Source organism: Phyllobates terribilis, unplaced genomic scaffold, assembly GCF_046119375.1.
Source record: "Phyllobates terribilis strain yellow unplaced genomic scaffold, ASM4611937v1 Scaffold_5__5_contigs__length_657084704, whole genome shotgun sequence".
Lineage (NCBI taxonomy): Eukaryota > Metazoa > Chordata > Amphibia > Anura > Dendrobatidae > Phyllobates > Phyllobates terribilis.
Genome location: NW_027362765.1, coordinates 491,495,017 through 491,522,009, shown reverse-complemented (window position 1 = coordinate 491,522,009; position 26,993 = coordinate 491,495,017). Strand labels below are relative to the sequence as shown.

General features: G+C 46.6%; 1 protein-coding gene across 3 annotated transcripts in view; it reads left to right on the top strand.

Annotated features, from left to right (window-relative positions):
* Positions 1-26,993, top strand: part of SLC16A12 (solute carrier family 16 member 12) — a 121,896-nt gene that overhangs the window by 60,578 nt on the left and 34,325 nt on the right. Inside the window, exon 1 of one of the 3 annotated variants that reach the window (XM_073685529.1) lies at positions 20,460-20,597. The exons of the other annotated variants lie outside the window; for them this stretch is intronic. The gene's annotated coding sequence lies outside the window, so the exon portion shown is untranslated. Of the gene's footprint in view, positions 1-20,459; positions 20,598-26,993 lie in introns of those variants that run through there. 3 annotated transcript variants of the gene reach the window in all.

Here is a 26,993-nt window from a genome sequence, read left to right as displayed (position 1 = left end):
CAGTTACCTGCCAGTTACCTGCCAGTTACCTGCCAGTTTCCTGCCAGTTTCCTGCTAGTTACCTGCCTGATTCCTGCCTGAATACTTGTTACCTGCCTGCCTGCCTGAGGTCCGACGGTCTGCCTTACAACTCCGGTCAGTCTGTCTAAGGACCAACTTGTCCGCTCACCTGGGAGCGCACATCAGCTACCTGCCTGCTTGCCTGAGGTCCGACGGTCTGCCTTACAACTCCGGTCAGTCTGTCTATGGACCAGCTTGCCCGCTCACCTGGGAGCGCTTCTCCGCTACCTGCCTGCTTGCCAGCCCGGAGGCTCCGTTGTCACGTGCTGTGACCACCAGCTATCTCAGAGACTCTTGCCCGCTCACCTGGGAGCGCATCTCCGTTACCTGCCTGCTTGCCAGCCCGGAGGTCCCGTTGTCACGTGCGGTGACCACCAGCTATTCCAGAGACTCTTGCCCGCTCACCTGGGAGCGCTTCTCCGTTACCTACCTGCCTGCCAGCCCGGAGGTTCCGCCGTCACGTGCCGTGACCACCTGCTATTCCAGAGACTCTCGCTTGCTCACCTGGGAGCACACATCTACCATCTGCCTGCTAGCCTACCCGGAGGCTCTGCCATCACAGGTCGTACCTACCCCTTACCCAGAGACTGCCACCCGCTCCCTTACAAGGGCCGCCCCCTTGTATAGTAGCTCAGAGGTTCCGCCTCCTGGACCCGTTACAGTTTGCTCGGGCCATGGAACCCGGTGGCACCCAAGCTCCCTCGCTCTCGGACCTCTGTCTTGAACTGTCCCGTCAGAGGTCCCAACAGGAGGCCATCCTGGGTCACCTGCGGAATGTTAATACTCGCCTGAACACTCTGTCTGATCCACCAACAACCTCCGCCAGTGCCATATCTTGCAATCCGGCAGCTCCGCTGCCCACTAATACTATGGTATCCTACCCCGGACCCCGGCTCTCTGCACCTCCTCGCTTCGGAGGCGACCCCGTCCAGGCTCGGGGCTTCATAAATCAGTGCACCCTGCACTTTGAACTTTTGTCCCATCAGTTTAATTCCGACCGGGCCAAAATTGCCTTTATCATGTCCCATCTCACCGGGGAGGCCCTGGCCTGGCTAAATCCTCTATGGGAGAGAGGAGACCCCCTGGTGTCCAACTTGCCTGCTTTTCTCTCGGCTTTCCGGAAAGTCTTCGACGAACCCGGACGGAAGACCTCATCCGCATCCTCTCTGCTACGCCTCCGTCAGGAGGGTCTCACCGTGGGCCAATATGCCATACGGTTCCGCACCCTTGCCTCGGAGCTGGCCTGGGATAACGACGCTCTGGTATCCGTCTTCTGGGAGGGTCTGTCCGGTCGTATTAAAGATGAACTTGCTGGTCGGGACATTCCTACCTCTCTCGATGATCTAATAACCCTTGCCACCCGGATTGACCTACGGTTCCAAGAGCGTGCCAAAGAGGTCACCCGTGAGAGAAGGATTCCACGTTTAGCTCCTACTTTCCAGAAACCCGTCATTCCCTCCGTCTCTCCCCAGGTACACTCTCCTGAGCCTATGCAGGTCGACCAGACCAAGATGGTCAAAACCCGTCAGGACTCACGCCGTGCCGAGGGGAGCTGCTTCTACTGTGGCAGTAAGGAGCACCGGATCCGTGCCTGCCCGGAGAGGTCGGGAAACGCCTGTGTCTAGGTTCGCTCAGAGAGGTCCACCTAGACAAGAATAAATCCTCTCCATCCCTGCTGTTGTCTGTTTCGATCATCTACGGGGAGAACCGTTATTTCGAACTAGCCCAACTTGACTCTGGAGCAGCCGGGAACCTTATTTCACAGTCCCTGGTTGAGAAATACCGCATCCCCACCAAACCTCTGGCTGTACCCTTGTCTGTCGCTGCCGTGGATGGGGGCCTCTTACCTCGCCCCATTCAACTCATCACCGAATCCATTACCCTGCAGGTGGGAATGCTGCATTCTGAAAGTATCTCCTTTCATGTTCTGCCTGGACTCTCTCACGCCCTCTTGCTAGGTCTACCCTGGCTCCAGAGACATGCACCCGTGCTAGACTGGCAAACCGGAGAGGTCCTTCGCTGGGGACAAGACTGTCATAAAACCTGCCTGGTTCCCGTCCATCCCGTCCGTCCTTCTCCTACCCCAGCTAATCTACCTGGACTTCCGATTCCTTATTGGTCTTATGCAGATGTCTTTAATAAAAAGGAGGCAGAGACATTACCACCACATAGACCATACGACTGTCCCATCGATCTGCTACCCGGTACTACTCCTCCCCGTGGGCGTATCTATCCTTTATCCGCTGCTGAGACCCGGTCAATGTCCGAATATATTGAGGAGAATCTGGCCAGAGGATTCATCCGGAAATCTACCTCCCCGGCGGGAGCAGGCTTCTTTTTCGTCAAAAAGAAGGACGGCTCTCTCCGTCCCTGTATAGACTATAGAGGCCTAAACCTGATCACGGTGAAGAATAAGTACCCCCTTCCGCTCATTCCAGAATTATTTGATCGTCTGAGGGGGGCTAGGATCTTCACCAAACTGGACCTTCGTGGGGCGTACAACCTGGTTCGTATTCGTCAGGGGGATGAATGGAAGACGGCATTCAACACCCGGGACGGCCACTATGAATACCTGGTAATGCCCTTTGGTCTCTGTAACGCTCCTGCCGTCTTTCAAGAGTTGGTCAATGACATCTTCCGGGACCTTCTCTACTCCTGCGTAGTGGTGTACCTGGACGACATCTTGGTCTTCTCTCCGGATCTCCAGACTCACCGGAGGGACGTTCGTCAGGTCCTGCTCAGGCTAAGGCAGAACCATCTCTACGCTAAATTTGAGAAGTGCCTCTTTGAGCAGACCTCGCTTCCGTTTCTGGGCTACATTATCTCTCAGACCGGCCTACAAATGGATCCTGAGAAACTGTCTGCCATCGAGAAATGGCCCCGACCGGAGGGGTTGAAGGCCATTCAGCGATTCCTGGGCTTCGCCAACTACTACCGCCTCTTCATACCACACTTCTCTTCCCGGACGGCCCCAATTTCTGCGCTCACCCGTAAAGGTACTAATCCCAAAGAGTGGCCACCCGAAGCAGAGGAGGCCTTTCTTTCCCTTAAACAGGCCTTCTCTTCCGCCCCGGTGCTGCATCGCCCAGATGGCAACAAGCAGTTCTTCCTGGAAGTTGACGCCTCCTCCTCTGGAGCTGGAGCAGTACTCACTCAAAAATCATCTTCCGGGAGGATGGTAACTTGTGGCTTCTTCTCAAAACTCTTCTCCTCCTCAGAGCGCAATTATTCCATAGGAGACCGAGAGTTATTGGCCATCAAACTGGCATTGGAGGAGTGGCGTTACCTGCTCGAGGGGGCTCTTCACCCGGTAATAATTTACACTGACCACAAGAACTTGGCTTACCTCCAGCATGCCCAGAGACTTAACCCGCGCCAAGCCCGGTGGTCCTTGTTTTTTGCTCGTTTTGATTTTGTCCTTCATTTTCGCCCGGCTGACAAAAACGTCAAGGCGGACGCCTTGTCTCGATCCTTTCTGGTGTCTGATCTCGAGGAGGATCCGAAACACATCATCGATCCCGCCAGAGTAATGCAGGTGGCTCCCGTGAGTCTAAATCGTCTTCCTCCTGGTAAGACGTTCGTACCAGTACCTGATCGGGAGAAGATCCTACACTGGGGTCATTCGTCTAAACTAGCTGGCCACGCCGGTCAGAAAAAGACCCTCCAGCTTATTACCCGGCACTACTGGTGGCCTAACCTGCACAAGGATGTAATTGACTTTGTTTCTGCCTGTGTGTCCTGCGCCCGCAACAAAGTTCCGAGACACCTGCCGGCCGGCCGCCTCCTACCTCTGCCAGTACCTGCTGCCCCCTGGCAGCATATAGCGATGGACTTCATAACTGATCTGCCCGTCTCTGCCGGTTGTACGGTCATTTGGGTGGTCGCTGACCGCTTTTCCAAGATGGCTCACTTCATTCCACTGCCAGGTCTTCCGTCTGCACCCGAGCTGGCTAAAGACTTTATCCGCCACATCTTCCGTCTTCATGGCCTGCCCCGTCACATCGTGTCGGATCGAGGAGTACAGTTCACTTCCCGTTTCTGGAGAGCCACTTGTAAATTGCTGGACGTCACCCTGGACTTCTCCTCCGCTTACCACCCACAGTCTAATGGTCAAGTGGAGCGGATCAATCAGAACCTGACCAGTTACCTTCGGCACTTCGTTAATGCCCACCATTCTGACTGGGTGGATCTCCTGCCATGGGCCGAATTCTCGTACAACAATCACGAGAGCGAGTCTTCCTCCAAATCCCCGTTTTTTGTAGTCTACGGTCAGCATCCTCGGATCCCGTTTCCCGTCTCCACCTCGGTGGACAATCCGGCTGCGGAATCTCTTGTTAACAAATTTTCCTCCATATGGGAGAGTACCCGGTCCGCACTCCTTCTGTCATCCGAGCGTATGAAAAGACACGCTGACAAAAAACGTCTGGACCCTCCTCAATTCCGCCCTGGGGATAAAGTCTGGCTCTCGTCCAAATATGTCCGGCTCAAGATCCCTTCCTATAAGTTAGGGCCTCGGTTCATCGGCCCACTGGAGGTCATCAGTCAGATCAACCCGGTGGCCTATAAATTGAAACTCCCGGCCAACTTACGGATCCCTAACTCCTTCCATGTGTCTCTCCTCAAACCTGTGGTGCTTAACTCTTTTTCCAAGTCTACAGGTACGCCTCCTGCTCCGGTTTCTGCTGAGGACGAGTTTGAGGTAGAGAACATTCTTGCCACCAAAAGGGTAAGAGGAAAGACCTTTTTTCTGGTAGATTGGAAGGGGTTTGGTCCTGAGGAGAGAACGTGGGAGCCCCGGGAGAACATCCATGCCCCTCTCATCCTAGCTAAATTTCTGTCTGGCCTAAAAAAGGGGGGGCCTAAAGGGGGGGGTACTGTAGTGCCGGCGTCCCTGCCCTCTGCTAGGCAGGGACGCTGCTCCTCTCACCGCTCTGCTCCGTGCCCGGCATCCTCCCCCCGCTCTGCTGTCAGCGCGCGCTCCGTCCCGGCGTCCTCCTCCTGCTCTGCTCTCAGCGCGCGCTCCTTCCCGGCCCCTGTGCTTAGGGCGCGCGCGCGCGCGCTCCCCTCCTCTTAAAGGGGCCGCGCGCGCCGCCCTAAAGAGTCCCCGGCCAATGGCCGGAGGACTTCATCATATATAAGGCACCTCCTCCAAAATGGAGGTGCCCGAGCAATGTTGTTTGCACCTGTGTCTCACCTGTGCTTCAGCCCTCAGGTCCCGTTGCCAGTTACCTGCCAGTTACCTGCCAGTTACCTGCCAGTTACCTGCCAGTTTCCTGCCAGTTTCCTGCTAGTTACCTGCCTGATTCCTGCCTGAATACTTGTTACCTGCCTGCCTGCCTGAGGTCCGACGGTCTGCCTTACAACTCCGGTCAGTCTGTCTAAGGACCAACTTGTCCGCTCACCTGGGAGCGCACATCAGCTACCTGCCTGCTTGCCTGAGGTCCGACGGTCTGCCTTACAACTCCGGTCAGTCTGTCTATGGACCAGCTTGCCCGCTCACCTGGGAGCGCTTCTCCGCTACCTGCCTGCTTGCCAGCCCGGAGGCTCCGTTGTCACGTGCTGTGACCACCAGCTATCTCAGAGACTCTTGCCCGCTCACCTGGGAGCGCATCTCCGTTACCTGCCTGCTTGCCAGCCCGGAGGTCCCGTTGTCACGTGCGGTGACCACCAGCTATTCCAGAGACTCTTGCCCGCTCACCTGGGAGCGCTTCTCCGTTACCTACCTGCCTGCCAGCCCGGAGGTTCCGCCGTCACGTGCCGTGACCACCTGCTATTCCAGAGACTCTCGCTTGCTCACCTGGGAGCACACATCTACCATCTGCCTGGTAGCCTACCCGGAGGCTCTGCCATCACAGGTCGTACCTACCCCTTACCCAGAGACTGCCACCCGCTCCCTTACAAGGGCCGCCCCCTTGTATAGTAGCTCAGAGGTTCCGCCTCCTGGACCCGTTACACTCCTCTAGTTATCCAAAATTCTATAATAGCATGATCGCTGCCTCCTAGGGTCCCAGCCACCTTTACCTCCTCAACCATTTCCTCCCTGTTTATAAGGATTAGATCCAAAGTAGCAGATCCCCTTGTTTTCTCCCCTACCTTTTGGAAGATAAAGTTGTCCGCAAGAGAGGATAAGAATTTGCTTGACCTGTTAGTTTTACTTGAGAGAGATTCCCAACAAATGTCTGGATAGTTGAAATCTCCCATGACCACTACGTCATATTTTTTGGAGAACTTGGTCATTTGATACATAAAGAGTTCATCCATATCTTCAGCTTGCCCAGGTGGCCTGTAGTAAATGCCTACAATGGTGTCCTTTCCGTTGTTCTCTCCTTGTATTCTTACCCAAACAGTTTCCACAGAACTCCCAGTCTCTGAAGCTTCAATCTCTGTGCAGATATACGCTTTTCTAACATACAATACAATGCAAAATGTTAGGCCACCAATGCAAGATATATGTGACAACATAAAACATTTTTTTTTAAAAAAAGGGCAATTTGGTCAACTTATTTAGTGGAAAAAGGGTTTTTTTTATGTCTGAAAAAATAGTGTCTATTCTGTACAATAAAGTTCATAAAAAATTTTACAATTGCAAATCTAAAAACAGTGGTGGAAGTTGAATTGGTCATGCATAGTTTACCATATACATTACTAGGGCATTGAGTTAGTCAGGTATTGTTCAATTTCACACATTGGTTGGGCATTGTTTCCATTTACACATTGGCAGGGCATTGAGTTGGTCAGGCTTTGTGTACTTTCTCACATATCACTAATTTAATTAGACTGTACCAATGTTAACAGCCATGCTCAGGTGAGGATAACAAGACATTATTTTTTATGATTTTTCCAGGTTTAAATCATAAATGGGTTTCACATCCTGCTATACCTGCATTTTTCCACCAAAAATGCTGCAAAAACTGATGGCAATGTTTTTGCTGCTTTTTGCATTTACGCATTGTTTTCTGTGGATACAAAAAAGACAAGCATGTTCATGAGTTTTCTGATATCCAATAGCTTTTGCTAAAAAAAAGCAGCTTTTAATTTGCATAAAAAATACAGCAAAAAACGCAGCAAAAATGCAATGTGTGAACATCGATCTGGTTCCATTGTAGTTTTTTTGATACCTATCAGTGAAATTAATTAAAATAGCGACAATACTAAACTTCTTTCAGATGTATCAGCTTGTCACATTCATCACATTCAACTCAGAAGAGATGTTATTTTGTAGTTGAAAATTTACAGGATTTTTTGGAATATTTTTTGTTGGGATGATTGTTAGTATGTGTGCACTCGGAAACATGGCCTTAGACCAAGGGTAGGTAATTCATTTTACTCAGGGGCCACATGAGAGACTTTGATTGTAGTCGGAGGTTAAACCAATAGGCTGAAATTATTTCTGCTCAATATTAATTATAACATATTTAATTATTATTTTATATTATTACTAACTGTATCATTTAATATTGAGCAGAAGTAAGTATGCTAACATCCCCCTATATACCAAATGAGTCACAGACCCCGTATATACAATATGAGCACACACAGCGCCCCCTATATAGAGTATGAGCCCACACACAGCACCCCCTATATAGAGTGTGAGCCCACACACAGCACCCCCAATATACAGCATGAGAGCACACAGAGCCCCCTATATACAGTATGATCCAACACACAGCCCCCCTACATACAGCATAAGCCCTCCATATATAGCATGAGCTCCCACAGCCCCTATATACAGTATGATCCCACACACAGACCACGTATACAGTAGGGCCCTTATATACCATATACGCCTCCACACAGTCCCCCTATATATAGTATAAGTCCACCCACAGCCCCTATATACAGTGTGAGCCCACACCTAGCCCCTATAGCATACCATATAATCCTCCACACAGTCCCCCTATATATAGTATAAGTCCACCCACAGCCCCCTATATACAGTATGAACCCACTCATAGCCCCCTACATACAGTATTAGCCCACATAGCCCCCTGTATACTGAATGAACCCACAAATAGCCCCCTATATACAGTATGAGCCCACACATTGACCCCCTATATAAAGTATGAGCACACACATAGCCCCCAATATACAGCATAAGCCCCACTCAGCCCCCTGTATAACATATGAGCCCCCACATAACTTCCCTATATATAGTATGAGTCCCCACACAATCGAACTATTTACGTTATGAGACATCCTTTACTGTATATATACATATATATAGTTGTGCTCAAAAGTTTACATACCCCGGCAAAATTTTTCCTTTCTTGGCCTTGTTTCAGAGAATATGAATGATAATAAAAAACTTTTTCTCCACTCATGATTATTGGATGGGTGAAGCCATTTATTGTCAAACTACTGTGTTTTCTTTTTTTAAATCTTAAAGACAACCAAAAACATCTAAATGACCATGATCAAAAGATCAAATATCCTGGTGATTTTGGCCTAATAACATGCACAGAATTTGAAAATGGGTTTGCATGGCTACTAAAGGTAACATCCTCACCTGTGACCTGTTTGCTTGTAATCAGTGTGTGTGCATAAAAGCTGAGTGAGTTTCAGGGATCCAGACAGACTCTTGCATCTTTCATCCAGCCACTGACGTTTCTGGATTGTGAGTCATGGGAAAAGCAAAAGAATTGTCAGTGGATCTTTGGGAAAAGATAGTTGAACTGTATAACACAGGAAAGGGATACAAAAAGATATCCAAGGAATTGATAATGCCAGTCAGCAGCGTTCAAATTGTGATTAACAAATGGAAAATCAGGGGCTCTGTAAAAACCAAACCACGGTCAGGTAGACCAACAAAAATTTCGGCCACAACTGCCTGGAAAGTAGTTTGGGATGCAAAGAAAAACCCACAAATAACATCAGCTGAAATTCAGGACTCTCTGAAAACTAGCGGTGTGGCTGTTTCAAGATGCACATTAAGGAGGCACTTGAACAAAAATGGGCTCCATGGTCGAGTCGCCAGAAGAAAGCCATTACTGCACAAATGCCACAAAGCATCTTGCCTACAATACGCCAAACAGCACAGAGACAAGCCTTAAAACTCCTGGAACAAGGTAATTTGGAGTGATGAGACCAAAATGGAACTTTTTGGCCACAACCATAAACGTTACATTTGGAGAGACGTCAACAAGGCCTATGATGAAAGCAACACCATTCCTACAGTAAAGCACGGAGGTGGAGCGCTGATATTTTGGGGATGTGTGAGCTACAAAGGCACAGGAAACTTGGTAAAAGTTGAAGGAAAGATGAATGCAGCACATTATCAGCGAATACTGGAGGCAAATTTGCACTCATCAGCCCGGAAGCTGCTCATGGGACGTACTTGGACGTTCCAACATGACAACGATCCAAAACACAAGGCCAAGTCGACCTGTCATTGGCTACAGCAGAACAAAGTGAAGGTTCTGGAGTGGCCATCTCAGTCTCCTGACCTCAATATCATTGAGCCACTCTGGGGAGATCTCAAGCGCGCAGTTCATGCTAGACAGCCCAGGAATTTACAGGATCTGGAGGCTTTATGCCAAGAAGAATGGGCAGCTTTACCATCTGAAAAAGTAAAGAACCTCATCCACATCTACCACAAAAGATTTCAAGCTGTCATTGATGTTAGAGGGGGCAATACACAGTATTAAGAACTGGGGTATGTGAACTTTTGATCAGGGTCATTTGGATGTTTTTGGTTGTCATTAAGATTTAAAATGAGAAAACACAGTAGTTTGACAATAAATGGTTTCGCCCATCCAATAACAATGAGTGGAGAGAAAGTTTTTTGTTATCATTCATATTTTCTAAAACAAGGCCAAGAAAGGAAAAATTCTGCCGGGGTATGTAAACTTTTGAGCACAACTGTATATACAAGTGCATCTAACAAAATTAGAATATCATCAAAAAGTTAATTTATTTCAGTTCTTCAATACAAAAAGTGAAACTCATATATTATATAGAGTCATTACAAACAGAGTGATCTATTTCAAGTGTTTATTTCTGTTAATGTTGATCATTATGGCTTACAGCCAATGAAAACACAAAAGTCATTATCTCAGTAAATTAGAATACTTTATAACAACAGCTTGAAAAATGTTTTTAAAATCCGAAATATTGGCCTACTGAAATGTATGCAAATGTAAATGCACTCAATACTTGGTCGGGACTCCTTTTGCATCAATTACTGCATCAATGCGGCGTGGCATGGAGGCGATCAGCCTTTGGCACTGCTGAGATGTTATGGAAGCCCAGGCTGCTTTGATAGCAGCCTTCAGCTCGTCTGCATTGTTGGGTCTGGTGTCTCTCATCTTCCTCTTGACAATATGTGGCGCCCCTGAGGGTTCAGTCGCCACAGAGGTACTGCACCTCACCCAGAGGTGTGGTATCCCCTTCTCTGAGGTAAGGAGGGAGTGCTGCCCGGAACCCCAACAACTGCATCCAACATTACACTGCTCCAGGCCGGCTGGAAGGGCAAGATGCAATATATTTTCCTGCTGAGCCCTGTCCCTGGCTGGAGTGGGGGGAACCCAAAGGTAGGGGGAACCAGTAGTGGGTGTGGGTGGAGGAAGTAGTTTAAGGGAGCACTATAGAGGGTGGTAGATTAGTCAGTGGTGAAGTAAGACAGGGAGCAGAGTCTCTTTAGGACCTCTGCTCCCCAAGTAGGACCCAGTCCTAGAGGCCCAGGTGGGGAGCAGAGGAGTAGGCTCTGATCTACAGAAGGGATCCCAGGGGGTACGATGAGTGTGAGACGGCACCCGTATGCCCCGAATCTGTCAGAAGACAGAGGGATCGTAGGCCGCAAGAAGGGGACAGGCCCCTGGTCCAGCCGTGTAACTCTAAGTCTCGGCTGGGAAAACCGGAGGCTTCTGGCTTATATAGTCAGTTGCCGAAGCCTCATTCTAATCCCCGTGAGGGTCAAGCAGGTCCGGGAACGCCAACAAGACAGGAGGGACTTCAGAGCACCCGAGCGGGATTGAGAGTGGGAAGTGCAGGACAGGAGGGAGAAAGACCCAGCGTGAAGACGGTCTAGCTAGGAACACGAAAAAGTGGGGTTCTGTCAGGTACTCCTAATCTGCCTGAGGAAGTGCTAAACCCCAGCCTGGTGAACGCAGCGCGACGTGACAGGCTGACACCTGTACAGTGCACCAGTGGAACTGTCATAAGAACTGTGAGTAAAGACTCGGATGACTGCACCGCACTGCCTCCGTCCATTCTTTCATCTGCGCCATCTTTCCCTCCCTGCACTACAACGCCCAGTGCAACTTACACTACCTACACTACCTGTGGAGAGCCACACCATCCCTGCTGCCTTAACACCAGCTCCAGAGGACTGCTCCACAGCGGCGGCACCCCTTAGCCGCATTCCACAGGTGGCGTCACGAAAACTTCACAAATCCCCTATAAATAGAAAACCCCCCTTTTGATTGACCGCCCTGGGTCACGGACCGGGCCAGCCACCGTGATATTCCCCATACCGGCATCCATAGGCCCGGCAGCCGAGTACCCCACAGCCCAGGGGGCGTGTCAAATACTCCATAGATTCTCTATGGGGTTAAGGTCAGGCGAGTTTGCTGGCCAATCAAGCACAGTGATATTGTTGTTTATAAACCAGGTATTGGTACTTTTGGCAGTGTGGACAGTTGCCAAGTGCTGCTGGAGAATGAAAGTTCCATCTCCAAAAAAACTGTCGGCAGAGGGAAGCATGAAGTGCTCTAAATTTCCTAGTAGACGGCTGCACTGATTTTGGTCTTGATAAAGCAGAGTGGACCTACAACAGCAGATGACATGGCTCCCAAACCATCACTGATCGTGGAAACTTCACACTAAACCTCAAGCAGCTTGGATTGTGGCCTCTCCACTCTTCCTCCAGACTCTGGGACCTTGATTTCCAAATGAAAATTGGAATTATGGGATCTCGTGGAGTGTGTCAATGACTTCCTTTGCCCAGGTCTTCCTTAGACTCCTAAGACACCTTGAAGCTCATCAAGAGAATGCCAAGAGTGTGCAAAGCAGTCATCAAAGCAAAAGGTGGCTTCTTTGAAGAACCTAGAATATAAGACATATTTTCAGTTGTTTCACACTTTTTTGTTAAGTATATAATTCCACATGTGTTAATTCATAGTTTTGATGCCTTCAGTGTGAATGTACAATTTTCATAGTCATGAAAATACAGAAAAATCTTTAAATGACAAGGTGTGTCCAAACTTTTGGTCTGTACTGTATATTTTTTTTAAACCGTGGTGCTGAGGTTGCATAATGTCACGCATAGGAACGTGACTAGATGTGCAAGAACGTGAACTTAAAAATTTGGGGTTCGTACCTGACAGTTAGTGTCCGGCGCTAAACGCCAAACTTCTCCCAGAAGTCCCTTGCAAAGTTCTGAGTTCCGGTTGAAGCGAAAGATGGAAAGAAAGAGAGAGAGGGGGAGGGAGGGAGGGAGAGCGGAAGGAAGAGGGCGATGGAGTGGGAGAGGGAGAGAGAGAAAATTTTTACCAGATCCAAAGTTCGGTTCTCCATTGTTTTCAATGGGCTTCGGATTCTGGTTCAAGTTCGGGTACAGTTCTGTTACCTGAACCGAACTTTGAGCTAAAGATTTGGTCGGGTACCAGAGCACGAACTTCCAGGGGTTAACTCATCCCTAAATGTGACAACATTCACAAATGTTACTAGAGATGTTGCAATGCAACCTTGTGATCTATTTTGTATCGTGTAGTAAAAGCTTTAACGTCGGTGGGGTCTTCCAATATAGATTGGTCCTGGCTCTTTTATAGAAGGAAGCGTCTTAAGATGAGTAATTCAGATTTTCAATAATATCGAAAAACTATGATGCACATGTATTCAAGGCTCAAATATAAGTACCAGACATATCAGAGATTTTTTCACAGCTCAGAAGTCCAGATCCCCAGTGTTTTCAACTGGTTCACGTTCGACGACAGTTCTGGTACCCGAACCGAACTTTGAAATAAAGTTTGGGTCAGGTACCAGAACCCAAACTTCCACGGGTCCACTCATCCCTATTAATAAACATTAACCCCAATACTGAAGACCTACCTCTTCGACAAGCGTACAACCTGCAGTAATCCTCGCTCCACCATACCGCTGCACTACCAGCTCTGCTCTCACCTACTGTATCGTCACTCATCCCTTGTAGATTGAGCCCTCGCGGGCAGGGTCCTCTCTCCTCCTGTACCAGTCGACTGCTTGTATTGTTTAAGATTATTGTACTTGTTGTTTGTTATGTATACCTATCACATGTAAAGCACCATGGAATAATTGGTGCTATAATAATAAATATTAATACTGGAGAAGGTAAAAATGAGGTTCGGTCTTTTTTAAGGGTAGGTTCACGCGACTGTATAAAATTAAAATTGTTCTAGGTCCGAGTTTCATCCAAAACTAGGACGATTTTTTTCTTGCTTGCCACCTGGGTGCAATCTGTTTTTTTTTACAACAGTTGCTATTGATAATTTACAAGACCATTTACAGTTTACTATGTTAAAGGATTGCAATGTATCAGTAAAAAAAATGGATGCTATACTTTCTCTGTATGTTAACCATTTTTTTGTGTTTTTTTTTTCTTTACACAATTGGGTTTAGGTCAGGTGAGGAGGGGGCCATGACATTATACTTTCATCTTTAAGGCCTTTACTGCCTAGTCCAAGGGCTGACACAGACAGAAGAGGCCCGCCCACGTGCAAGAACAATATATGGCCCCTGCAAGAGCAATATATGGTGGTTGGGTTACAGCCTTCCTTACCTCTGTTTTGTCTCTGAGTACTGAGCACCTTGTACTACTGGGCCTCCAGGGAGGCTGCAGTTCTGGAACATGACAGCACTGGAGAATAATGGGCTCCTGGTCGCTTCATGTGCAATTCTTCTTAAATCTTTGGCAGATAATATGCTTCTTTTTTCTCAACATGTTTTTTGTGACCCTATTGACTATTTGCAACAAAGCCTTTGATGCTTCTGTGATCACAACCCAATATCTTAGCAATTTCAAGAGTGCTGCATCCCTCTGTTAGGGCGGTTTCACAAGTCCGTATATTTCCGGAACCTGAGAAAACGGTACCAGAGATATCCGTGTCTTGTGTGTCCATGTGTGTCACACGTGTGGCAACTGTGTACCGCATCAGGATCACACGGACCGGCGCCTGGGAATCAGCGGTACAGTTGGCGCTATTCCCAAGTGCCGGGTGCTGAACGCTGCCCTCATCATTGTTCCTGCAGACGCTGCGATCAGCACCAGCAGGGACAATGATGAGGGTAGTAGTGTCTGCTGCCGCATTGTCCCTGTATAAAAATAAGAATAAAATAATAAAATCCATATACTCACCTGTCCTAATTGTTCCCCGCTGTAATCCTCTGACCGCTGACACTGAGGAGCCGGGGAGAATAAGCCGCTGTAGCGAGCAGGCCCCAGAGCTGCACTCAGTGAGTGACAGGACACCGCTCCTGAGCTCAGCTCCAGGCCCCCTCAGGGACACTGTGGGAGCAGACTACTACTACCTTCATCATTGTGCCTGCTGGTGCTGATCGCAGCACCGGCAGGTTACCATGATAAGCACAGCGTTCTAACTGTACCGCTAATTCCCAGGCGCCGGTATGTGTCACACTGATGACACTCTGAAGTCATTTGTGTATGTTCAGCGTGAGACACTTTTGCGGACCGTGCATCTGCAAAAAAAACCAGACATGTCAGTGTGTGGAGCACACTGACACACTGTCCGTGTAAACACACTGACATGTGCGCAGACCCATAGATTTGAATGGGTCTGCGTGTGTCAGTGTCTCCAGTACGTGTGGAAACTGTCACCACACGTACCAGACACACTGACGTGTGAAAGAGGCCTTAGACTTGTAACAGTTTTTAAATCTTATTTTTTTTGGTCCATGTTACCTGAGGAGAACAAGCTGCCTAATAATTCTGCACACCTTGATAAAGGGTGTTGTATCCTTAGGCCGTACCCTCCCTCATTACACAAATACACATCATCTGATCTGCTTTTTACAGCTCGGAGTTGAAAAATCTGCATAAAAATAATGATATGGTCAAAATACTGACTTCCTTAATGATTCTGCACACAGTCTACATGGATATATGTGAGTTCATCAAAGGTGAGACCAAACATGAAACGTTCTTGTTGCTATCTATACCAACTGACTGGCAGAAGGTATCTAATATTAGGAGCTTCTAAATATGTCCTGCAGCTAATATGTGGATACAATGCTGTATGTACACATAGCTGTCTGGAATACCGTATGCATATAATGTTTCACAGCATACATATATATGCTATCCAGGCTAAGTGCTAATGGGAAACCGGCAGAGATGGATACGGCAATATGGACAAAGCTACTTACGGCAGATCTACGTGTTTTCCAGGTAAACATCTTTACTCCTTGTCTTCCCATGCACCTCATTACAGGGGATATACATACGGTAAAGATAATGTTGAGTCTATAAAGAGGTCTAAGGGGTAATGTTTCTCCTTGTGGAGAATAACATAGCAGCAGCTTATTCGCCGTGCAATGCTTCTCTGGGAAATTTAATATGCAAATTGCCTCTTCAGAAACGGAGAGGACTTGAACTCTATAGCGCCACCTATTGGAAGTAGCTTCCAATAGGTGGCGCTATAGAGTTCAAGTCCTCTCCATCTCTGAAGAGTCTATAAAGACTGAGTCTTATGTGGTAAAATCACAACAGAAATTTTAGAGCTCCTATATTTTTGTTTTGTGAATGGATTTTCACATGTCCTTTTTTTTTTGCTGACCGATTGTCCGCAAAAGAAATTCAGAAACAAATCTGAAACATGTCCTGCTTTGATTTCTGTTATAGGCCAAAGTTGCCCATTCAAGTGAATGAATTTGTGGGAAAAAGAGGAATAGCATTTTTTTTTTTGAGTGGACGCTCTAGAAAAAGACGCTGTGTGAACATACTCTTAAGGCAAAAGCCGACTGTGGCAGACATCTTTTCCAGGGTTTGTCTTCCTGAAGCTGATATATTATAGGAACACAAGCTGCATGAACACAAACCCTGCGAAAGATGACTGGCACAGTTGGCTTTTGCCTAAAAGCGACCTTGGGAAATGGTGCTTGTTGAAGAACAATATTAGGCCAAAGCAATGGAAACTAATGACAAGACAAATTCCCACAGAGGAGAGGAAACCCGATTCAGCAAAGGGTTGAAATAAAACTTAGTGTTTATTCAAAGTGTAATGTAAAATTACAAAGCTTATATCTTCTGGTGCCCTGGGTTTTCTCTTCTTCATGTATTTGAGATGGGGTAGAAGTTTACAAATCTTAGTTCGTTGGGTAACTATGATATTTTAGGCTGGCTTAAAAATCATCATTTTCAGCAGCACATCGTCATGGGTTAACTAGAGATCAGAGACAAGTGAACCCAAACAGAAATGTTCTGTGTTCGTACCAGACAGTAACTGTCCGGTGCTAAACGCCAAACACAGACTTCACCAAAAGTCCGTTTCAGTGTTCAGAGTTCTGGGGAAAGTCCGGCGAGAGAGCTTGCCAGTTTGGGTCCCTATTGTTTTCAATGGGGTTCTGGTTCTGGTTGAAGTTCAGATACTGTCTTTTACCAGAACTGAACGTTGAAATAAAGTTTGGGTCAGGTACCAGAACATGATATTCCACTGGTCCGCTCATCCCTACTAGAGATGAGCGAACCCGAACATGCAAGTTCGGCGTTCGTATTGGACAGTTATTGTCCGGTGTCAAACGCTGAACACGGACTTTCCCCGGAAGTTTGTTGCCATGTTCGGAGTTGCAGGATGGAGAGAGAGAGATATTTTTTTTTCTCTTCCAGCTCCAGAGATCGGGTCCCCATTGTTCCAAATGGGGTTTGGGTTCTGGTTCAAGTTCGGGTACTGTTCTGGTACTCGAACCAAACTTTGGACTAAAGTATTGGTCAGGTACCAGAACCTGAATTTCCATGGGTCTGCTCATCCCTAGTGTTTACACATGGTGGGCTGCCAATAACATGATCTTCAGTGCACATAGGACTCTGATCCGTCTCTCAAAACAGGCCATTAAAGAACCGGTCGTCTTACATGTATCCGATCGGCAGTTTAATGGTAGTGCAGGGATTAGATGGCACAATCACGAACACTTGCCATGTCTTCAAATTTCCTCTGATCCACTTTTTTTGAGCTGTATTAGAATAAGGTCTAGTTCATACTTTTTTGGAATGATCAAACAGTGAAAAAACTGCCTGCTATTTGAAATCCATAGTGTGGACAATCACTAAGTGACATCTCATTTCTGCTTAAATATTGATTGAGTAGACCATAGTGGTTAGCGATTCATGAATGGAGATAATCTGCAAGTGTATGGGGACATTTCTAGCTGCAATTCTTCAGCAGAAATCCGAGCATCAGCCCCAGATTTCTTGTGGAGGTTCAACTGCGAAAACATGTCGGATTCTTCCACGGTGTGAATATAACCTGACATTGTGATGGGGTCGAGCATGCCGTGCTTACCTTTCTCTTATATGTGCATTCTCATGGTATTTTTTATGCATGGTCCTCAAGAAGGACTTGCTTGTAAAATTGCAAGCTAAGCCGGTCTGTGAAGCCTTGGTCTAGGTGGAACTGCAGCCTCGGCAAAAAAAATATCTACTCACAGCTGTTCTGTGTCATAGGCATATGCCTGCGGCGGCGGGAAACTGAGACTGCGTTCATATAGCTACTATATATCAGCTCAGTGCCAGATATGCTGGAAGTGGAAAATAAAAATGCTATTTTTAGCTTTATATCAGGTGGGAAAAAACTTTTAGAGTCATTCTGACATGGACTTGCAAAGTAATTGCTCCAGCCTCATCAGGCCAAAGAGAGGTAAATGTAAAATATTTTACACATTTTACTGACTAAATACTGAACGTGTGAATGTGGCCTAAAACAGATAATCCTTTGTCATAGATTGGACCAGCGTCTACACTTATTCCCATCATCCTGGCTCTGCACAAATGGGACTGGATTCCTTCATGGAAAACTTCCTTAAAGATCGGACAATTTTTTCCATTTTTGCGCTTTTGTTTTATCTCCCCTATTTCCAAGAACCATAGCAATATTTCTTATTCCGTCAGCATAGCTGTAGGAGGGTTTATGTTTTTTTTTGTGTGGATCAAGTTGTAATTTTGAATTGCACCATTTATTTTAATGTTCAATGTATTGGAAATCCCAAAATTCCCAGTGCTGTGAAATTGTGGGAAAAATAAATTACAATTCAGCCATGTTTTTTTTTTAAGACGTTTATTCTGTGGCAAAAATGTCTCTCGATCATGATTCTCCAGGTCAGTATAATTATAGTGATACTAATCTTGTATAAGTTTATTTATTTTTTTTTCAATTAATTGTAGAAAAAAAATTTCAGAAGTGTGTGTATATATTTTTTCAGTTGATTGAGCTGTGTGAAAGCTTTTTTTTGCCTGGTAAGCTGATGATTTTATTGATACTAAAGTATTGCTCATACACTGTTTAGATCTGTTTCTGTTGCATGTATTATGAAGATAAGACCCGTATAGAAAAATATAGGATTTTCTATACACATTGTAAATAGTCAGAATATCCCCCCATTATATTGACAGGACTAGGTGGTGTGGACTTGCTACTTCTTCTAAACAAGAACGTTCTTAAGGCCCCGTCACACTTAGCGACGCTGCAACGATCCCGACAACGATGCGACCTGTCAGGGATCGTTGCTGCGTCGCTATGTGGTCGCTGGTGAGCTGTCAAACAGGCAGGCTCACCAGCGATCAGGGGAGCAGCGACATCATGGAAAGAATCTTTCCACAATGTCCTGCTCCGGTTACCAGCCTGCTGAAGCAGGAGCAGGCTGGTAACCATGGTAAACATCGGGTTACTAGGGGCACACGCGCACCTAGTAACCCTTTGTTTATCATGGTTACCACTCTGCTACAGTGAGCGGGAGGTTACCGCTCACTTTAACAGGCTCGTAACCGTGATAAACAACGGGTTACTAGGTGCGCGTGTGCCCCTAGTAACCCGATGTTTACCATGGTTACCAGCCTGATCGCTGCTCCCGCTGGTCACACACAGCGATGTGTGCTGACCAGCGGGAGGGCAACGACCAAAAAATGGTCCAGGACACTTTGCAGCGATCAGCGACCTCACAGCAGGGGCCTGATCGCTGCAAAGTGTCACACATAGCGACATCGCTGGTGAGGTCGCTGTTGCGTCACCAAAACCGTGACACAGCAGCGATCTCGCTAGCGATCTCGCTATGTGAGACGGGGGCTTTAGTCACTGACAGATAAAGACCTTGAAACACTTTGGCATAACAAAAGTCATGAAGCCAAAGTTTGCTAGGTGTCAGTGCTACATGTCAGCACAATGCAAGTCAATGTGGTCGCATTGCGACCCTGAGGGTACTGCGACCGCCACAAGCAAGTTGCAAAAAGTCCAACTGTGTTGGATCTTTTGCAAACTGATTATCTCGATCGACAATACGGTTTCCTCTTCTGGCCATAACCTCTCTAAGGGAGCAGTCAGACTGCTGTATAGATCAGACCGAGATTGGAATGTAGTCCATGGGCTGGTCGGCGGCTCTCCCGACCTGAGCGCGACTGCTGCCTAGACATACATGGGCTGTTGTCTACATGGGCTGCAGATTGCCGGCTGACATAGAGCAGAATAATTCTGTAGGACAACTGCAGGCGCAACATTTATTATGAGATCTTTCCTCTAAAAGCACCAATTCACATAACGTTAAAGGTGATGACCACTAATAGGACAATCCCTTCTTGATCTACATGTTTGGCCCCGCTAAAAAAAACCAAAAAACTATACTCCCCTTGAGTTTTGTAAACCCTTGTTCCTTGGCTTCAGTTTGTTTAAAGGAAACCTCTGTTCTTTACTCACCCTCCCCTGGTCCAGAGCTAAGTCTCAGCCTCTGCTCCCAATGTCTGTTATTGTCTGCAGCTAAAAAGTGAGCTCAGCAGCTTGTGTTGTCCACGCAGTCAAAGCTCCTAAGCTCAATGACTGGCTGAAGTGTTGTCAGTATGGCAGAGATTGATGGAAACTGCACCAGGGAAGAGGGTTTTTTTTTGCGACTGACAAAGCCCCTTTGATATAAAGTGCACAGTACTATTCAGTGATGAAATTGGTGCGTAAAATCAGACATTTTGTGACGTTTGGAAACAAAGTGAACACCACAGTATTTATGGGGTGCAAATATTTTAGGGTGCGAATTGCTCACCAACAAAGACCCCCAATACAATATGCAGACTCCTGCTGCAGACAGAATGAACAAACCTTCCAGTAAGTGTGGTCTTTGTGGATAGACTGTTTACACTCAACGGCTGTCTCTGATCTCTATGTGAGAACCTTAGACCTTTAGGAAGTACATGTGGTAGTGCCCCCCTCCCTTCACCACATAATAGTGGGTCAAAGGTGGAAAGCAAGGGATTGAAGATTGTAGAGCAGCTGCCCATAGTCCTAAAAACTATGAAACTGAGAGATTCAGAAAAAAGTCTAAGTACATGGACAGGGCAAACATACCGCTCTATGGTAAGTGGTTTTATGTTTCAATTCTTTACTGTAATGGTCATTTATGGATTAATGTTTAAGTAATAAGATTTATCAGATCTGTGAATATTCTAAAGTGCATTGGCACAATTGCTTATGTGTGTATGTATTCTAGGTCTTACCCCTGCTGCTATGGATAGTTACATTTACCTGGTAAAGGTAGAAACTGCATTTATCTGTCATTGTCCTTATGAAAGGCCATGTCTATGTACAGAATGGCCACACTTTTGTATTGTGTTAAAGATTAGATTCTTGATATTTGAATTCTATAATTTCTCAGTCATTCCCCATAATATCGTATATGAAATGCACTTATCTGCTCATATGATATGTGAAACCCCTAATAACCAATACTATATCTATCTTTACTCGTCGGTATTGTGCCACATTCACACTCATTTTAGTATGTAAACTTCACATGAAAAGGTGATATTTTTATATTACGTATTCAAACGCTAACTCTTTATCCATTTTTTTGTTGCTTGTATAGTGCCCACATATTCCACAGCATTGTATAGAGATTGTCATTATTCATCTCTGTCTCTGTCCCCAATGGGGCTCACAATCTAAATATCCTATCTCAGATACAAGGTTCAATTACATAAGATTACACCAACTAACCTATCAGGATGTTTTCAAGTGTGAAACACACGATCCCGATTACTCACTATGTAGCTATCGGCAAGCAAACAGACAGTGGCATGCACGCCTCCAGATTCCAACGCATGGAATATGTGTATACACCGCCATACGGTTTCTGCCAGCTTCACGATAGCCCAATTATTATTAGTCGCTGCCACCACCGACCCAGTTTGAAATATAATACAGGCCTGGTCGGACTCCTGCTTTCTGGTAGCATATATGCCTTCGGAGGAGGGAACGATTACTGAACTAAAGAAACAGAACTATTAAATTTTATATTTAAAAAAAGAGAGGCAGTGTTTAGAAAAAATATACAAAGATTTTCCAAAAGGGGACAATGCAGTACAGAATATACAGTTACACAAATAAAACAGGATTAAAGAAGAAAGCTACTATAAAGTTCGCAGAGATGACTCAGTATAGCTGGAGGGAGGGCGCCCCAATTTAACCATTATCAAACGTGATCCTTTGCTTATAGTCTCTATACTCCCCGGCAATGAACACTAACCCATCTTTGGTCGGGTCTTTTATGCCGAGGGGGGGCCTTCCCACACACTCCCCTGTGATGACATCACATGGGCTGGGCTCCAGCCTTCATAATTTTATTAGAATCTCTAACTTCTGGGATAACTTATCACTGGTTGATCGCAGAAGCTTGCAAGCAACGCCATATTTTCCGTTATGAATTTACCTTTCTCCAGAGACCACACATGACCTGGCTGCAGTCCGTTATTCTGGTGTTTTTACGCCACAGCTCACCCGAGGGGCTTGCAGCTATGGGAAAATAAGCATATTGTTCCTTAGCTGACCCTACCACTAAAAATATGGGCCCCATTATTATCGGAAGTATAGAGCTCCAGATATTCCATATTTCGTGTCGGCGCAGATTTCTGTTGAATTCTTTTGAAGCTCGGGATTAATCTTCCTCAGCTAAATGTAAATTTATCACAAGCCTGTGTCACTGGAAAACACACTCGAATGCTAATTGGATATGGTAGCACCCTTTGTGCTATCATTTGTCTACAAGCTATTTCTCCTGTGTGTGTTAATTTGCATAGATGCCACTGGCCAAAGTGTCAGTTCTTCTCTTTTGACAAATACTATGAAGAGGGGTCTGGGAGGGAGAAATTCTTAATATTTTCTTAATATTTTTATGACACATTGTCTAGTAGCCGTGCTAACCATAAAAGCGATGGTCTCATTGTCTAGTAGTCGTGCTAGCCATGAGAACAATGGTCTCTTTGTCTAGCAGCCGTGCTAACCATTAGAACGAGGGTCTCATTGTTCCGGTTCTGTGTTTTTTGCACATCAATAGTGAGGAGGAGCTTAAGTATAGCGGTTAACAAGCATGTGCATATGGGACTGTAGAAGACCACCATGTGTAGAGCTCAACTATCTCTACAAGTACCATAGACTTTGAATGGAGTGGGAGCACAAATGATTGTCTGTTGAGCTATTCCAATGCCTACTTACGGTGGTCATATGGTGAAGGATATGGTGCCTATGGGACCCCCATTCTTCTTCCAGGGGGTCCCCAGTGATCATACACTTATTACTTATTTACAGGATAGGAGGGATGTTCATTCTTGGTACACGTCTTTAACATTAATGACCACAGAATAATAGGAAAGGCTACAGGCCCATTACTACACCCCCATTACTAACCCAGTAAGTTAAAAGGAAAATAAAACACACACAAAAATATTTAATTTTAAAAAATCTCCTCGACTCACTGGTTCACCAATTTATTAATTAACAAAAAAGCCATACTGGTCCGAAGTAGTCCAAGGATTCTGACATAGTCCACAAATGGCAACCTGAAAGACATAAAAAGAGAGAATTAAATAAAAACAAGAGACAGTCCCTCATTCACCAATTTATTAGATCCATAAAAAACCCTGCAGCTCCGACGTAATTCAAGCCAAGCCCACGACATCCACCGATTCAGTATTAAAGCCTATTGAGCCTCGTTCTTAGAAGGAAGCTCCATAGGTCACTCCTGGTCAGGCTGCGCTCCGCGAGACCCGGAGAGAGCGGTGATGATATCAGTAACGTTACTGTCATCTTTGCTCTCGCTCCATATCTAATATGATGCACCAATTCTAGGGTGGTATTTTTAGGCTGGGAAGGGCCCAATAACCATGGACCTTCCCAGCTTGATAATATAAGCCCTCAGTTGTCTGCTTTACCTTGGCTGATTATCAAAAATAGGGGGTATCTATCTATCGATCTATCTATCTATCTATCTATCTATTTATCTATCTACCTATCTATGTATATCTTTGCACATCTAATATCTAAACATCTGTCATTTCTTTTCTGCATTCTATTCCAGCACGTGTTGACTCGCCCAGGGAAATGGGGATGACTCGGTACCCGGGCCTTTAGCCTGGCCTTTTAGGGAGGTCGCGGTGGTCGGCTCCCGGGCCCGTACCCTGGGGGTTGCTCCTTAAAAGCGTTTATGGTTGTTTATTTTATTAAAGAGTTCGTGACGCCACCCGTGGCTTCTGGTGAGGATCACCAGCGCTGCGCAGTCCACTGAGGCCGATGATAAGGCAGCTCGATGGTATAGCTCCCCACAGGTGGAGCTAGGCCTCAGGGCAGTGTGTGAAGGGGAATGCAGGACAGGCGCGACCCAGCCGGGTCAGAGCAAGAACAGGGACAGACACGATAATCACTTCAGTACCTTTTACTGATGGAAATTCAGGCACATCCCGGAGCACTGTAGGGTGAAGGGTGCATATCAGGATCCTCCCCAATGAGCGGGTTTCGGGCCTCCTGTTTCTTGCCTCTGCGTAGTAAGTCTCTGACCTGCCTAGAGCTAGTCCTAACTTTGTCTCTGTCCTGCGCTGGCTGACCTTGTGGTAGGGCCTTCTCTTAGAGTCCACGCTCCCAGCTTACGGGGTCTATGTGTCTCCTGGCTCTGTTACGTATCAGCACTTTAGCGATCCTGGGACTTATAGTTCTCCAGGGATTCCAGTTATATCTTACTGGGTCATGGAGATCCCGGTAAACTTCGGACCCGGTGTCCGGTAACTTCCTCGGGGTGAGGCAGTTAAGCTCCTCTGCCCCCCCTGCTACTCACTTTCCACTCGCCTTCGGCCTACTCGGGCCCTCACTAGGCTACTCACACTAACGGCAGCTTGCCGCGCTTCACCGATCTTATGGCGCCGGTACACCTAAAGCTCACCTCTCCGAGCTACAACTGAGTCTTGATCTGGATAAGCTCCACTGCAGGATAGCAATTGCAGGAGCTGGAACAGGCTTTTGTCCTCTGAGGTAACTCCTCTCACGCTGTATTGGACTCACTGCTAAACCAGACTCTGACTAACTTGTTTCTGCGTCTCACTCTGCAGGAACTAACTGCTGCCTGGCTCCACCTTCCCTTTTTATCTATCCCTAACTGGCTCCCTCTGGTGGTCTGAGGTGGAAGGTGGAGATGTGTGAATTGTTATGGGGGCCTCTTGTGGAGGAATCCATCAATACACCCTTCTAGGATCTGTGATACCAAGTGCAGCTGGGCGTCACATTCCCCCCTAGTTAAGCTCAGCACTCCCGGGCTGAAGTACATTTTATAAAACAATAACAATAGGAAACATGAACAATGCAAGAACAATCTTCCCTTTATGGGAGGCACCAAGGTTAAACTTTACATAACAATAACAAATACAGAGTGTCCTCAGAATTCGAGTCTCCTATGGTGAGGTTCCCATACAGGATGTCCATCTCACCAGGTAGAGTACTTGGTGGTTTGAGGGACCTGTCCTAAACCCTCTACATAAGCCCTGGGGTGGCTGCAGGGCATAAAGATCCTGAGCCGGACCTCCATTTGAGCCACTCCAGACAGGTTTTTCTTCTGAGGTCACCTAAAAGGGGCACTCCAAGGAGTGCAATTATATACAAAAGCAGTTTTTGGGCTGCACACAGTCCTCAGCCACGAAGTTCTTTGGTAAGCAACAAAGGAATTAATGAGGTAAAGCACAAACTAACGAAGGCAAACATATGCATTGAAAATACACAATTATACAATACAATAATACAGTTTAATGCCCCAGGGGTAATTATCTACATTCTCAGAAATGTGACTATTTACTGAGTGTACTTAGCAGGGGGTTTACCTCGTGTGCTACGTGTTGATCTGCGTAGTGCGGTGGTCTGTGGGGTATCAGTGTCTGTATTCTCAGTTACTCTACCAGTTCTACGTGTGACCAAGTTGTAAAACTGCCTTAACCTCTCTCTTGGGCTGGCAATTCTACCATTGTCTGGGCCTTCTTGCTCTGCTCCTACCGGGGATCCTTCATCCGGGGATACTTCTTGAGCTGGCTCTTCTGCAGCACTTACAGGTTCAACTTGCTGTGGAGGGTTTTCTGGCTGTTCATAGAATTGAAGTACTGGGATGATTACTGCTCCTCCTATCTGAGGCCAATCTGCTGGGAAGTCTCCTAGGTCAGTGTGGATCACTGTTTCTTTAGGTTCTTCCGGGATTGTGAGAGGCACTTCTTCCTGGGGTTTCAGTAAGTCTGGACACAACTTTAGGTGATCCCTGGACACTGTTGTAGATGTTTTTCCTCCATCTCGACTGATTAAGCATGTCTTCTTATTGTCAAACCTTGACCGTAACACAGTGTAGGGTTCTTTTTCCCACTGGTCATCAAGTTTGTGGTTACGTCTTTTCCTTTTTAGTACTGTTTCACCTGGTATGAAAGGTTCTGCGGGTGCGTTTTTGTTGTAGTGCATCTCCTGCTTTTCTCTAAGCTGAGTAAGACTGTCCTCGACACAGGCTTGTACTCTTCTGTACTGCTCTTGTCTGGTCTTGTCCCAGTCCTCAGTGGTCATCTCAGCTTCAGGCTCAACAACACCAAGCTCCAGATCCATGGGCCGCTTTCCTGGCCTTGCTCGCATGAGATATGCCGGAGTGCAGTTGGTGGAACTGACTGGTATTTGATTGTACAGATCCACTAGGTCAGGTAGTAGGTCTGGCCACTGGTTTCTCTCCTCAAGTGGTATGGTCTTTAGCAGGTCGATGATGATGTTGTTCATCTTTTCGCAGAGACCGTTGGTTTGTGGGTGGTAAGGTGTAGTTCTTATTTTCTTACACCCATACAAATGGCAGAACTCCTTGAACAACTCAGCCTTGGTCCATCAGCACCTGCTCAGGATAACCATGGGGTCTACAGAAATACACTTGGAACGTCTTTGCTGCAGTCTCTGCCGTCAGGTCTTTGACGGGGGCGACCACCAGGAAACGTGAGTAGTGATCCACCATAGTCAGAGCATAGGAATACCCTGACCTGATGGGGGACAACTTGACATGGTCCAGGGCCACGATCTCCAGGGGCCGAGTCGTCTTGATGGGTTGCAGGGGTGCCTTCTGGCTACTGAAGTCTTTTCTTCTAAGGCCACAGGGTCCACAGTCTCGGCACCACCTCTCAATGGAGCTGCGCATTCCTACCCTGTAGAATCGACACTTCAGCAGGGTCTCTAGCTTTTTCCAGCCAAAGTGCCCCGCCTGATCGTGGTAAGCTTCTAATACCATCTGGATGTCTGTCTTCGGGACCACTATCTGCCATACCATCTCATGGATTTTTGGATTAACGTACCTCCGGCACAGCTTCTCACGGTAGATAAACAGCCGGCTTCTCTCGTTCCACAGCTGCTTTGCTTGGAGAGACGCATCTTTCTCCAGGGAGGCACCTTCTTGGGTTATCAGCTCCTTTATGCGTCTGACAACCGGGT